The sequence below is a fragment of the Coptis chinensis genome, chromosome 2 (genome assembly GCF_015680905.1).
Source record: "Coptis chinensis isolate HL-2020 chromosome 2, ASM1568090v1, whole genome shotgun sequence".
NCBI lineage: Eukaryota > Viridiplantae > Streptophyta > Magnoliopsida > Ranunculales > Ranunculaceae > Coptis > Coptis chinensis.
The window spans coordinates 90920422-90934761 of record NC_141457.1 but is presented as its reverse complement, the minus strand read 5'-3'; the positions used below and the strand labels follow the sequence as shown (position 1 = coordinate 90934761).

At 34.4% G+C, this 14340-nt stretch overlaps 1 long non-coding RNA gene and 1 pseudogene across 12 annotated transcripts; both read right to left on the bottom strand.

Moving 5' to 3' along the window:
- Positions 1 to 645: 645 nt before the first annotated feature.
- LOC147518867 (patatin-like protein 7 pseudogene) lies at positions 646 to 2225 on the bottom strand (annotated as a pseudogene). Its single transcript, XR_015211905.1, has one exon. The product of XR_015211905.1 is annotated as a patatin-like protein 7 pseudogene (transcript).
- A 5231-nt stretch (positions 2226 to 7456) lies between these two features.
- On the bottom strand, positions 7457 to 13485 carry LOC147518866 (uncharacterized). Of its 11 annotated transcripts, none has more exons than XR_015214144.1 (7): positions 13190 to 13485; positions 12714 to 12845; positions 10727 to 10821; positions 10517 to 10576; positions 9118 to 9165; positions 8681 to 8743; positions 7457 to 7648 (listed from the first exon to the last, which is right to left on the bottom strand). It is a non-coding gene; the product is annotated as an uncharacterized LOC147518866 (long non-coding RNA). The 11 variants fall into 11 exon arrangements; XR_015214139.1 differs by lacking the exon at positions 7457 to 7648 and adding an exon at positions 8452 to 8578 and having other exon boundaries at positions 10727 to 10826; XR_015214140.1 differs by lacking the exon at positions 7457 to 7648 and adding an exon at positions 8452 to 8578 and having other exon boundaries at positions 10689 to 10821.
- Positions 13486 to 14340: the final 855 nt, after the last annotated feature.

Genomic DNA, 14340 nt, shown 5'->3' with positions numbered 1-14340 from the left:
GGTATAAGTAGTTAAGTGGTTTGAGTTAATTTTATTTCCATGTGATTTTCCAGAGATGCTTTGCTTGCATCCGGGGAAAATTTGATTGGTGGAAGAAATATGAGTGAGGATTCATAAAATAGATAAATGGACTAAAGTCATATACCCATGCAAGTAAGGTGGTTCCATTTGATTTTGATTATGTACGTGTATGATTATTCAAATAAAAACAGAAAGAAGATGATGTGCGTGTAGATAATGCTGTTCCAAGCAAGTGTATTATTCTATGGTAGTAATGGGTCTTTGGGGGGGACATGACAGATGAGATACCATCATAGCACTTATAGGTAGAAATAAATAAATTGATCATACCTAATCAATGCTTTAAACAATAGGGTAAGGGAAGAAACCATTAGAAGGAATCAGAAGAGTTTTGTCTGATGGAAACAGAAAGAAAACCATCCTTCTGTCCTATTTGTGTACTGCAAGAGGATTGTAAATGTTGGGGTTTTCCTTTCTTTTTCAAGAATATGAGTACCACCATAAAATGCAACAGGTGAACAGAGTGTTTTGATTCACATAACATAGTCCATGATAAATTTTCCATAGGCCTATTGATTGATGAGAAGAAGAAGAATGTATGACAACTAATAAAACACAATGTGGTTGAAACTTGAAAGGACACAATAATAAGATTGCCAATATGCTACATCTTGTGGTAATACACCATATGCACACACTAGCTCAGAATATTCCTATAGATTCAGCTCTGCTCTGATTCGAGTGATTTTACTCAAACAAGTAGAGCGGCGACCTCTAAAACCGTCTCACTAAATCTAAAAAAAAATCTGAATCTAACAGGAAGATATCGTTGATATAGTAGCAGAAGACGTTCTTGGTGATGATTGCTTAAACATGACAGTGGGAAAAACACTTGATTTCCTTCTTTCATGCTCCTTAATTAGCGCTCCAGCAAACAACTCTAACTTGTCGGCATTTGTGTTTTCAGCTACCTTCTTTCCTTTGAAGAGTACTGATTCGACATTTTTCTGGGCTAACATCTCTTCTGCTATCTCTAACAGTTTCTTTCCAATACCACTGGAGTTTGAGCTCTTTCTAGGAACTATGTTGAATCCATTTGCCTGGATTCGAACGTAATTACTTGCCCTGACACCACCAAACGCCATTGAAACGGCTTCATCAACCATATCTGAAGCGCCTTCACCGCCAATTTTAACAAAATTAGCTGGTGAAATAGTGAAATCCTGGCATCCAGAATTCGCCAAACCATTACCTAATGACACAACCAATAAATCTTCAACACTGTCGCAGAACGGAAACTCCTGTTTGTTATTCAACACATGGGTAATAGCAGCCGCAGTAGGATTGTTCATAGCTAGGCCACCATCCACAGCTACTATCTTGGTTTGCTTGTCAAGCGACGACATCTCAAATGAGCCTACTGCAGTGGGATCAGCTGAAGTAGCAGCACAAACTTCACTCATCTTGAAATCATAACTGTCCGTCTCCAATGCATCAGCGCGCGAAAATAAGAAGGGTGCACGAGTTGAGAGGTCATAGCAAGGAATTAAAACTGGTTTCATAGTGTCTTTCAAAGTAGATTCTCCAAATGTTCTACGGAATATCTTGTCCACCTTGGAAGAACGAAATACCCCCCTGCAGAATAGTCCTTTCGACGAGGAGGGGACTAGTTTCCTACGATTTTTTATTAGGAACTGTAGAGCTTCAGTCGCCTTGTATATCGGCCGGCCTTCTTTTCCCTTAGTGAAAAGAAGTGCAGCCAAGACTCCTCCAACACCAGACCCTGCCGCGGCATCAAAGAAATCAGCTATCCTAGCGTCAGGATTGCCATATTTTCTGCAGAGACATTCTTCGAGACAAACAAGTGATTTCGCAGCAAGAATTCCGTCGGTAGAACCGCCACCGTCTATGGAAAGTACTCTAACTTTCCCAGCATCCATTTGGTTCACTTTTTCTAAGAGAGTCTTATCAAGAATGTTACATTTTCCGATTTGAAAATCATTCGAGTAGCCCGAACCGAACAAAAACTTGTTCTCAAGGAGGGAGAAAATCTCATAGTTTAGCTGATCAACATCAAAACTTTGTTCCATAATTGAAGTTGCTTCCATTGTAGATAGAAAGATAGTTTTTGAGTGGGAATGTTCCAAGGAAGTTAAAGATGTGAAGGATGTTGAAAGCAAATGGAAGGGGTGCCCCTTTTATAGAGGGAAGCGCGCATAATGGGACGAACATTCCTTTGTAGGCGATTAATCGGCTTTGGGTCTTTCGGCACACGTGTGAGTGGGAAAAAGGAGGAATTTGATTGATGGACTCGTGGAAAGTCAGTTGACCCTACAGATTTATGCTACTTTTTTTTGTGTTTTTTTACACTGCACGTACCGAATGTACATCTTTCTAATCTTAACGGTAAAACATTGGGATCTAGCAAGGTCAATGGCCTTCACTTTTTTCCTCATTCAATTTTGATAGAGCTGTTTTCTACGGATCATTAATTATAACCATATTTGAGGAGTGAGCTATCTTCTAATTTGGGACTTAGATTTATTTTCTGTTGTACTTCTTGGTTGATTCTGAAATTTTACATTTATTTCTTCTCACGGTCTATCTGTGCAGCAAATGGAATAATCTGGGATCTAGGTGTGTATTTAAGCTATTCTTTGAGCGTTCAAGGTGTTCACATCGTCGTGTTAAATGTGTGCAACACTTTTTAGTTATCTAACAAGTACTTTAAACTTGAACCGAAGTGCCTTAATTCATAAACTTTCATAGGGTTGATGCCACGTTAAGAGCGTGGATAATAAAAATGATCAGAAAGGGTCCCAAAGAAATTGATGTTTGAAGGTGAATTTATAATTGAAGCCAAATTATATAATTTGTCTTGTGCTAATTACAAATTAAAATAGACCATTCCAGCTAAAAAATAAAATAAAATAGACCATACTTTGGAAGTCCATAATTTGAAAGGCTTTCCTTAACAACCACACTTAATCACAATAAGTGGATGGAACCTCTCCTTTAAACATCAAAGAGGGAGGTTTCTTTCACTCGCGGAAGAATGACTCAACTATTTAACCGGCTGTAATTTGTAAATAAATCACCGCATTTTCCAGCAGCGGAAGTATCTAAAATGCATTGTCGACCACACACTCATAGCGGTTAAACCGGAGTACATCAATCCAAAATGTGGATAAACCAATACTTCACATCTTCCTCTTGGCCCTCTTGGCTTCACTACATTTCCAATTTCCACCGACGCTACCTTTTGTCCTGAGAAGATATTGAATTTAAGTCCTAAGATATGGTCAGCTGGATATGCTGGGTGAACTTGGGACACCGTCAGATTTAGCTGTAAGTACCACAGAAACAAACTGAATCTCTCCACTGTACATAGAACTTATATGGCTAGAAACATTGCACGCACTCATATCTTCTTGGACTGAATAGTAGTCTATGTATTTAGGAAGCTTAATCGAAATTTCAGCAAAATTTAATAATGAAGTGATGTTCTGTAAACTGAGATTAGGCGATAAGATTGGGTTACTTATTCCGCTGTGTTTTAGACTTTTAGCGTTAATCATTGATAAGATTGCTTGTCTTTTTCGGTATTATTTTTTTTGTTTTTGCAACTATCGCCAACCAAGCATTTTCCCTGTGTGCGAATATACCTGACTAACGTCGCGTTTTCTTCTGAAGTTATGCAGGAGGACATTTCATGATTTGCTCCCATTTGCATAGTTGCATTATATATTTATCTAAACTCACAAAAACATGTCATTAGTTGTTAAGCCAACATTACGACATGAGAATGATTTATTTAATCTTCAATCGTAAGACAATTGATCACTAGTTTAATAGCGGAAGGGATGGTTTTAGTTTATATGTTAAGTCTTCTGCCTAAACAATTTTAGTAGAAGAAAACGCTGCTTTGTCTGATGGTGTGGATACCATGAACAACTACTTCAGTTCATTCGACTTTGTTTTTTCTATAAATATTCTATCAAGAATTTACAGATCTTGGGTTTGCTCCCACCAGAAAGCAAAAAAATTCTTCAGCGCTGCTTGGTATAAACTTACTAAGTAAAAGAGAGCAAATCATCATTGATTATGATAAGAAAGAGGCTTAATGTGAGAGGGACAGAGTGTGGTCAGTATAGATATCACTTCGAACTATATAGCCATGCATGGATGCCATAACTCATAATCCAACTACATTTTCGTAATTTCTAGAAGACAATGATGTTTTTTTTTTTAATTTTATTTTCTCCCTTTCATAGAAATTAAATATAATTACAAAATCCTTCTAAACTCCTTCAATTTGATTCTTTGTACGTTTTGGCAATTTATTTTCTATCAAGGTAGACCCCTACCATTTTTAATTGTAAATTAAAATTTGAGTACAAATGCAAATGAGGATCTTAAAACTCCTTCAAGAAGTAGACATCGATCTTGAAATCGAGACTGAGATAGACTAGACATGTTTTGTACTATCTCTCTAGCTAGCTAGCAACGACTTTGGTAGTATACCAAGCGCGCAACTTTAGCACGACTAGTATTGGGACCATCATTTGCTCTACCGACCACCATTTATCTTGATTTTGTATCCTCCTCTTTCATTAAAAAAAAAATGATTCATATTGCTTTGCTTTGCTTTTTCTATGCGGCGAAAGAAATGCAATACAAGAACCATCAATTTTTTCTTATCTTTCAAGACTTAGCAACAATCAACTGAACCTATCAAACGTTTTTAAATAGTTCTTTTGTAGCCCAACATGTAAACATTACTTAGTCTTATAACCTATCTGTTTAACCTTTTAATCATTAGATTAATATTGTAATCACGTTGAGTTATTCCTTTAAGAAGCTTTACTAGAAGTAGGGTCTCCCTATTGGCTATTGTTGATTACGAGTGGCCAGCTACTTTTAATTATAGCTGTACTAGGACCAAATAATTAAGAGTGAACTATGAATGTACTACAGTACTGGTATAGTAGGTAATTTTGTTTGGAAGAAAAATGGCTTGTGTAAAGGTGTGATTTAGTTCAGCGTTACAAATGTGAATAGGTTTCGAACCCGTCCTACGAACGGGTGTTGCTATATTAAATTATTATGAAAAATATTAACAACTATATAAATATTATATTGATCACCCATTCAAAATTCTTGTAACCTGAAAACCTCACTCTCTATAAAAAAGAAAGAACCTACATTAGATAAAATCTTTCGACTTCTTTTTGTTGTTTAATAATATAAGTTTGATTGAAATTTTGTGAAAATGCCCAATGAGGCGAATATCATATTGAAGCCACTTGAATAGCAATGCAATAATCCCAATCATACGAAAAGAGATATGATAAACACTATTTTTAACACAAAATTATACTTGTCGAGACATTCCCAATATATATAATACAATAATGTTTTGAGGTTAGTTCGTTGCATTTGCATCTAGTTTTCAATTTCTCATTAATTATTCTTTCAGGTTCGATCAGTGCATTGTGTATCAAGTTTCTAATTTCTCGTTAATTATTCTTTCAGGTTCGATCAATGCATTTGCATTTAGTTTCCTAATTTCTCGTTAATTATTATTTGTGGTTAGCTGCATTTGCATCCAGTTTCTGATTTCTCGTTAAATATTCTTTGAGGTTAGTTCAATGCATTTGCATCCAGTTTCCGATTTTCCGTTAATTATCCAAGGTGGTATATAGCGTCCATGCAAACATGACATAAAAAAAATTATACATGATTCACTATGTGGGATCATCAAAGATTATCCAGTTTCCGATTACCGTTAATTATTTTTTGAGGTTATTTCAATATATGAATTTGCTTTCAGTTTCTGATTTTCCATTAATTATTCTTTGAGTTTAGTTCTATGCATTTGCATCAAGTTTTCGATTTCATGTTAATTATTCTTTGATAGTAGTTCAATGCAGTTGCATCATGTTTTCAATATCTCGTTAATTATTCTTTGAGGTTATTTAAATGCATTTTCGTCCAGTTTCTAATTTCCCGTTAAATATTATCTGAGATTAGTTCGATGCAATTGCATCTAGTTTCTGATTTCTCGTTAATCATTATTTGATGTTAGTTCCATTCAATTGCATCCGGTTTCCAATTTTCTGTTATTTATAATTTTTTTTTAGGTTAGTTCAATGCATTTAGATGCAGTTTCTGATTTCCAGATAATTATTCTTTGAGGTTAGTTCGATGTATTTGCATCCAGTTTCTAATTTCTCGGTAATTATTCTTTAAGATTAGTTCCATTAATTTGCAACCACTTTTTGATTTCCTGTTAATTATTCTTTGAGATTAATTCAATACAGTTGCACCCAGTTTCTGATTTCCCGTTAATTATTCTTTGAGGTGAGTTTAATGCATTTGCATTCAGTTATTGATTTCTCGTTAATAATTCTTTAATGTTAGTTCAATGTATTTGCTTCCAATTCCTGATTTCCCGTCAATTATTTTTTGAGGTTAGTTCAACGACAGGTGCAACCAATTTCCGATTTCCCACTAATTATTATTTTTTGACTTTAGTTCAGTGCATTTGCATCCCGTTTTCGATTTCTTGTTAATTATCAAATACCAACTTTTATTAATTCTTCTGTTGTGTCTATGCAAATATGACCTAAAAAATAATTATACATGATTCACTATGTGGGATCATTAAATATTATCTGATTTTCGGTTAACTATTCTTTGAGGTTAGTCTAATAAATTTGCACAAAACAACAATTGGCATGTACACAATTGCAATAGTTCTATAAATAGTAGCAACCTATAACCAATGGTACTATGGAAAGACCTAAAAGCAATTGAAGCTCCAAACCCCAACATCTCGATATAAATGGCTCAATTTCACAAACTTTTTTCCCATTACCAAAGGATCCTAAACCAATAGGTTCTTTCCACAATTTAGAATTTTTTATTCTCGAAGTGACTTGCATATACATATATTTCAAAATAGAATGGCTTGCGTTCTTAATTCACCTCATTAATTGACATCTGAAAATCAATTTCTAACTATAGAATACGTAAATCCGCATAGCTTCTGAAACAATTTGATCGAAGAATCTAAGAATCAAAATATAAACAATACCTACCATGATTCTAAAATGGGAGACGACTGAGTAGCTAAAAGAATGGCACACGCTGCACCTGCATTAATTGTTGTTACATACAGACTAATAGCGATAAATTAATAGGCAGAGCAAAACTTTCTAAACTAAAATGAAAATCTATGAATTGACAAAACTTTTTCTTCTTATTCATCAGAAAGAAATATCAAAACACTATTATGTACTCGTATAGTCAAAGTAGAATATGAGTTGGAGCTTAGAAGCCTAAATCCATATCGCATAATATTAGTATAGTTAATAAAAGTAGTGTAGGCTTAGATCTTGTCGCTGATTCAACTTTTGACAAATTGTATTGCCTATTCACTCCCGTGAGCTTCCCCGTATCTGCCTTCTAATGGGAAGTGACTAATGTAGAAACTTAGCATAAAATACTTAATGATGTTGCCAAGATGGTCGAGACCATGCACTTCCAAGAAATGAATCCATCTAGACTTCTAGTAGCATTAGATCCAAGGAACAAATCAGTAGCAATAGCAATTGATGTACACCTACAATCAGTATAGACAATTGTGATACTAAAGAAAGTAAATAAAAGAAAAAGCAATAGCACGTGAATATGGGTATTTGTATGCAAACACTATAGAAGCCTGAAGCCGCATTACATAATAGCGTAAAAAAAGTAACCAACAGTAGATAAGCAAGCTAGTAAATAATGTATTAGGCATATATATATATGTGTGTGTGTGTGTGTGTGTGTGTGTGTGTGTGATGATATACTATATTCATTAACGGTCTGACGACGAAAATATTAAAGAAGCTGTGATAATCAGCACTAACAACAACTCAAAAAGGGAGACATTAAATAAATAGAAATAGGAAATGGAGGATTGTAGTAGTGATTGTTAAAAAGGAAAACAACATTTATAAAATTGATTACAATATAACTAAGATAGGGTGGTAGTGGTGTTTATGTCATTTAACTGAGACAGGACTATAGGTTTGCTATTGTATCTTTCATACCTAGAGCCACTAATAACATCTTTTAGCTAAATGAAAAAACAACTTTCCGATCTATTGTAAAAGCAAGTGTTGGGAAAACAATGTTACATCATAGGATCTATGTAGCAACAACATAAAAATTGCAATAAAACATATATATCCATACTTGTTTCCCCAAGCCCTAAAGAAACACTGAATAGTACCTTTCATATATAGTTAGGAGTGTTGCAGCATTCACACCTATATGCCAAATAAAGTGTATCTCTTTGCAGCACTTTGTCTACATGAATATTAATAACTTTATTCCAAACATTGCTAATGAAGACACTGTTCCAAAACCTCAAACTATAGACACACACTCATAGGAATGGTTGAGTTTAAGAGGTTTTTAAAAATATGATGTTTCTCCCTTGAGATTCAAACAGCTTTTTTGCCTTCACAATGTTTGCATTTTTTTTTGTAAATTTGTCCATTGCAACCTATCATATAATCGTAAAACCGCATATAGTTAACCAAATTAAAAAGGGGGAAAATAGCAATATATAGAGAGGGAAAGGAACTTAAAGTCTTAAACACCTAACCTTGAAAGGCTCATTGTCTTGAAACTGATACCAGGAATGAATTTGAGCCAAACTGGAAATCCACTGCATTTAAGAGAATACGTATCTCATAATTTAAGCCAAGGACCTAAGACAAATAAACTTGTAAATGACTCATATAATCTCACAGTGGAAGCTTCCTTTTCTAGTTTGTTCTCATATGAGAACACAATGTTGTAACCTAAGTTTCTGACCTATATCAAACACTATTAAACACTTACATGATACTCACATATTTCCTTTAAGCATTGACTAATCTACATAATCCATTTAAATCAAGAAGTCAAAAATGAAAAACAATCTAGACTTACTAAACTAACCCATTTCTCTTTGTTTTCTACATCCATCAAGGCAAAAAATAATCTAACTCTTCAATGCAATATCCAAAATAAACTAAATCGAACCAAAAACCAAATTACCTTTCTTTCTTCACACAATTTCTGCCTCACTACTTGCCCCAACGTCAGCTACAAAAAAAAAACCAACAAACAAAAAACAATCATCAAATAAATCCAGTTATAAAAATAAACCATTCAAAACTACATTAATGGGCTGAAGAAGAAACAGCAAGCCAGCAGTTATCTTATAAGAAATAGGAACATTAAAACTCGGTTGCTTGCATCCAGTTTTTAGTTTGTGGGTAGCCTGACTTGAGCATAACCTGAGATGATAAATTAGTTAAAATAAATCTTCAAAAAAGCAATAGAAACATTGTACAACTGAATAAGACACAAAAATGAGAGAAAACGTTGTTTGGAGAGGAGTGTAAAACACAAAACGTTGTAGTCTATGTTCAAATCTCCTGATCCAAATATGAGGCATAGATAAGGGTCCCAAATCTTTTTTAAGTGATTGATAACCTATTGCAAGTCACTACACAATACAGACATAAGTATTTAGCCCAACTGCCCAACATTTGTGGGATCTGCACACTTGAAAATCAACAAAGACTTGACTCGAGCAAATACAATACACTACAAACATAGGCAGAACAGGACCATGCATCAGCTCTTAAAAGTAACTGAAACAAACAATCTCAAAAAGTAGTTAAACTAATCAACTAATGTGTGGGCAAGTCCAATTGAGGGTCAAATATTCACTGATCATAAAGTCCAAAGGTGAGTAGTGACCGCAATTTAAAGGTGTAGAACATGGAGTAACTCAAGGATAAAAATAACTACAAAATGAGCAAATAATAGGTACGTACTTGACCTTCTAGAGTGGAGTGACGACATTTTTTTTGAGTGACAAAAATAAGATTAGTAAAGGGATAAAATAAGCGAGTAATGTAAACTCTGAAGGACTTGTTTTTAAAAATATATAAAAATGACAGGGAAAAAGAGGATTAATATTAATAATTAATAAAAGAAAAAAAATGGTGTCGTGCATGTGAAAAAAACGGTTGCAATACCTTAAGGATGAAAGACAAGTAAATATGCATACGCGCAGGGCCGGCTCAACCCAAGGCGAGGCCTTAGGCGGAAGCTCTAACTTGAGGCTTTTTTCAAACAAATATTTTAATAGAGGTCATGTAAATGTAGAAAAAACAATACTACCTAAACTAAATCAGATTATGTAATTAGAGCACGTTGAATGATGTATGCAACAATATGATTGTCTAGAGTAGTTATGAGGTAACTCGGATATGAGCTAGAGGACTTCCTTTTCTTTTGTTCTAGTGGATACAGAACTAAATCAACACAATGGGTAGTTTTAGAAGGCCACCAAGTAGTAGTGCATATGCGAGTTATAAGAAGGTCATTCCTTCATTTCCAATTCAAAATATATTGGCATCAAATGAGTCACATAAATTCTTACCTCCTTTGTGAGTGTTATTGTTGTCTCCATGTTGAATCCATCATTCATTCACAGCAGCTGCTAAACAAAACCATAAGCTTAGTAAATAGTGGTAAAAAAGAATTACGGTTCGGTAAACCATATAAATATCAAAATCACACATAATCAATTGTCAATGTAATGTGAAACTTACGAAAAATAAGCTAAGACTCAATATTCAAAATGTTTCACCAACTTTGAGTAATGTGAAACTTAGATACTGTCTACTTGTCGGATCAATAAGCCAAATACTCCATTCAATCTCTTTTTGCAGGATCTAAATGCCTCTGAACTATGTAGAAGAACTGTAAGCATCACTATTATAGTTGGAAAAAACATTTATTGTTAACTCTAACAGAACTCTATTGCATGAACTTCCGATTCTTAACAATGTATAGTATCAACTTTAGTAGAAATAATAAATCATTGACTTTTGGGAATTGGTATAAGGCATTTCTCAACCTTTTGTAGCAACAACGTTGTAAACTTTTGAGTAATTCATATTTCATAATATTGCCCGTTGCTTACTTTTCGGTTTTGGACTCATGTCTGCACCCACTTAAATATATGAGTTTTATGATAGTGCGTGGCAAAATGTCAAACTATGAATACATCCATTTTTTCTGTTAAAACAAAAGTTTTGGTAGGTTGTTACCTACTTCCTAATAATTGCTCATCGGTAAAAGGTGTAAGAACTAAGGACAATATATCCTCATTCATTTAACACACTTTCTTAACCAATTTCTAGCATTATATACTCAATTATACATAATTCCAGACCCATTATATATAGCAAATGAAATGAAAAAAGTTCAAGAGTTAGAAAGGAAAAGGCAAATCCTTAGGGTAAACAATGATATCAAATTATAAAACACCGTTCTGTATAATGTACTACTTCACATGTTTTCCATTTCAAGTTGCTAGAAATTTCCCTGTGAGGTTAGCTTCCTACCTGAAATTTCAAATAAGCAAGAACTCCAGGGAAAACAAAAACTGATTGTATTTTATTCTAATGCTTGAAAAATTAAGTGTAATTCTAAGGCTAAAGGCACTGTGGTTGGTGATATTTCAAAGCTCAATTTGCACCTGTGTTTTAACCTGCCTCTGACGTTACGTCACAATTTCCATTATCCGCTCTATAGACTTTCCCATGGCATCAAGATTAATTACAATATATATCAAGCCAACAACAAAATTCACAGCACACAAACTAAAACCAAACAAATAACATAGATAATCGTCCATCTAAATGAGGTAGTGAATTCATCGAAAAATAAATAAATGAGGTAATGATAGAGAAGTAATGATAGTTTCTAAGCTTGACAACATGACTCCCACTATGAACAACAAAATCCCACTAATATGTCTCATGTACCCAGTCTTCTGACACTGACACCGCCCAACTCTCTGGTGGAGAACCGAAAATGTTAACCTATATATGGCTTCATTTTTTTAAGCCCTCTTAACAAATTCCGATATTAGGTAAGAACAACCCTTTTGGTTAGCCTTAGTTTCATACATCACCACAATTTTGTACGTACACACCATTAATACAATAAGATGCAATTATAACCTCAAACTATGAGCATAGCTTAATAGGATGGCCTGGATATTTATCATTTTCCAAAAGCTAGGCAAGATTTCTTATGGTTCACACATATATAAGATTAAAAACTCTCAACCAATTAAACTATGACGTTGCCTTCTGAAATGAGAAAGCAACTCACTTAAGGGATAACAAAAAAAAAAGGGCTCCAAATAAAAGAGAGTTGTTACGTTGATCAGATATACTGGAAACTTTTACTCAGTCTTGGTTATGCAAACCCAATAGAAACACTTCCCTTAAGACAAAAAATCAATTTTCTATTCAAAATATGACTTCTTGCTTCGTATTATTTTCTTCTCCGTGAGCACATGCCTAAGAAGAAGAGTAATATTGATATTCCAACCTCGTCTTAGTACCACAACCAAGCATTAACAATAGAATTCCTCAAACAGATACATTAGACATGGACAACAATGAGCATGTTCAAAGACGTGACTTGTTAAAAGCAAAATCAATAAGCCAATGTTATAATTCAAACTCTATTAATAGCTTGGATGATCAAATAATATGAACCAAGGCATTACACAATAAAGCATAAAATTAATATTTAAGTTTGATAAATTAGTAGCTCACCTTGGCCAAATATCGCAGTACTCATTCCTGCTGAAGCTTCAACAGTGGCCAACTGATCCACCAAGTTCTCTTTGAAGATCCATTTGACGTAACATGAGTTATAAACAAAATGGCTTAAAAAATACTTCAATTCTACAAAAATAAAAAAAAGCTTCACCTGATGCCAAGTCTAAGACTCAACCAATTTACTTTATGTGAAAAAGATTCTACCAGTCATAGTTCACTATCCCCATTACCTTATATATATACTAATTCAATGAAATATATTCGCACATAGATAGTAAAACATCATCTGAACCTATTAATCATTGCTTCGTAGAATTAATAGTTTCTCAAAGAATCAAACATGCAACAAATTAAATCAATTAGGTGGAACAAAAAATTTTAGAACTTTATAAAATATATACAAATTCATAACTGAAGTAAGTTAAGTGAACGAATACACAAAACCAAGAAATTCCAATTAAAAAACATACCCATTATTTTTCAATGGAAAGTGAGATATATTGACTTGAGCAGATACCGAATATGCACCGAATATGCAGGATGGCTAGATAGATTTTCGCAAGGCATCAAAAAAGGGCTATGGAGAATGGAGAGAGAGTGATTGAACAAAAAAGGGTTGGCGGGTTTTGGTTGAAGATGAAACGATTGTTGGATTAAGGTCAGTTTCTTTTTTGGAAATAAGGAGTCGTCAAGAGAATCTTTTATTTTATGTCCACCGTAATAGCGCCCTTAAGATTTTATTTCCTACTTGAATTTGAATTGAAGAGCCTATAGGAGTATCTTTCCTTTTTTGTCTCCTATTGTCTCCTAATTAGTAATGACACGTGGACACTACAATCGAATTAGCATACCTGTTTTGTTGGTATAATTTCCTAAACTTTGACCTGTATTTTTGCAAGTCGTAATTAGCTTTGGTTCCCTATTTTATCGTAATTACTTATGGACACGTGGACACTCTCAAAACTCTCCCTCAATTGATGAGGGGAGAGCTATAATATATATATATATATAAAGACTAGGGGGAGAATGGGTTTGGAGATGGGAAAGACCGAGTTTATTTCGAGCAAAATGCCTACGTATCTATCTCTCATTTCTGGGGGAGAGTAGAATCAGGTCTGACGTAGTTTATGTAGTGGGTATTTATAGTTGTTGAACATGAAAATCCACACAACACGTGTACTGACAAACATAGATGTAGGGTTGAGATTAAAAAGAAGTGTATGAATGGTGTTGGTAGGAATTTCATGATGATGGGGAGTAGTTACAGTGGTTCGTAATTTACAGTAATAGATTATGTAAGTATGGTTTCGGTAATGATTGCATCTAGAAGGTGGATGACGTCATAAGATGAAGCGTTCTGTGTAAGTTCATCCGTGCTACCTCCTTCTGGAACGAGCTGGAGGTTGAACATCTTAGATCGGGAGATGATGTCATTGCTTGTAGTACGAGCTGAAGTGGACCACCTACATGAGGCGAGTTGCTTATGAAATGAGCTCGGAGGACGAGGACATGAGGTCGGTAGGATACTTCTGCTTATCCTGGATGCACGCCTGATCTTCATTAGATGTGAATATTAGTCCCTCATACAACACCATCTCAGTAGGTCGGTTTATACGGAGAA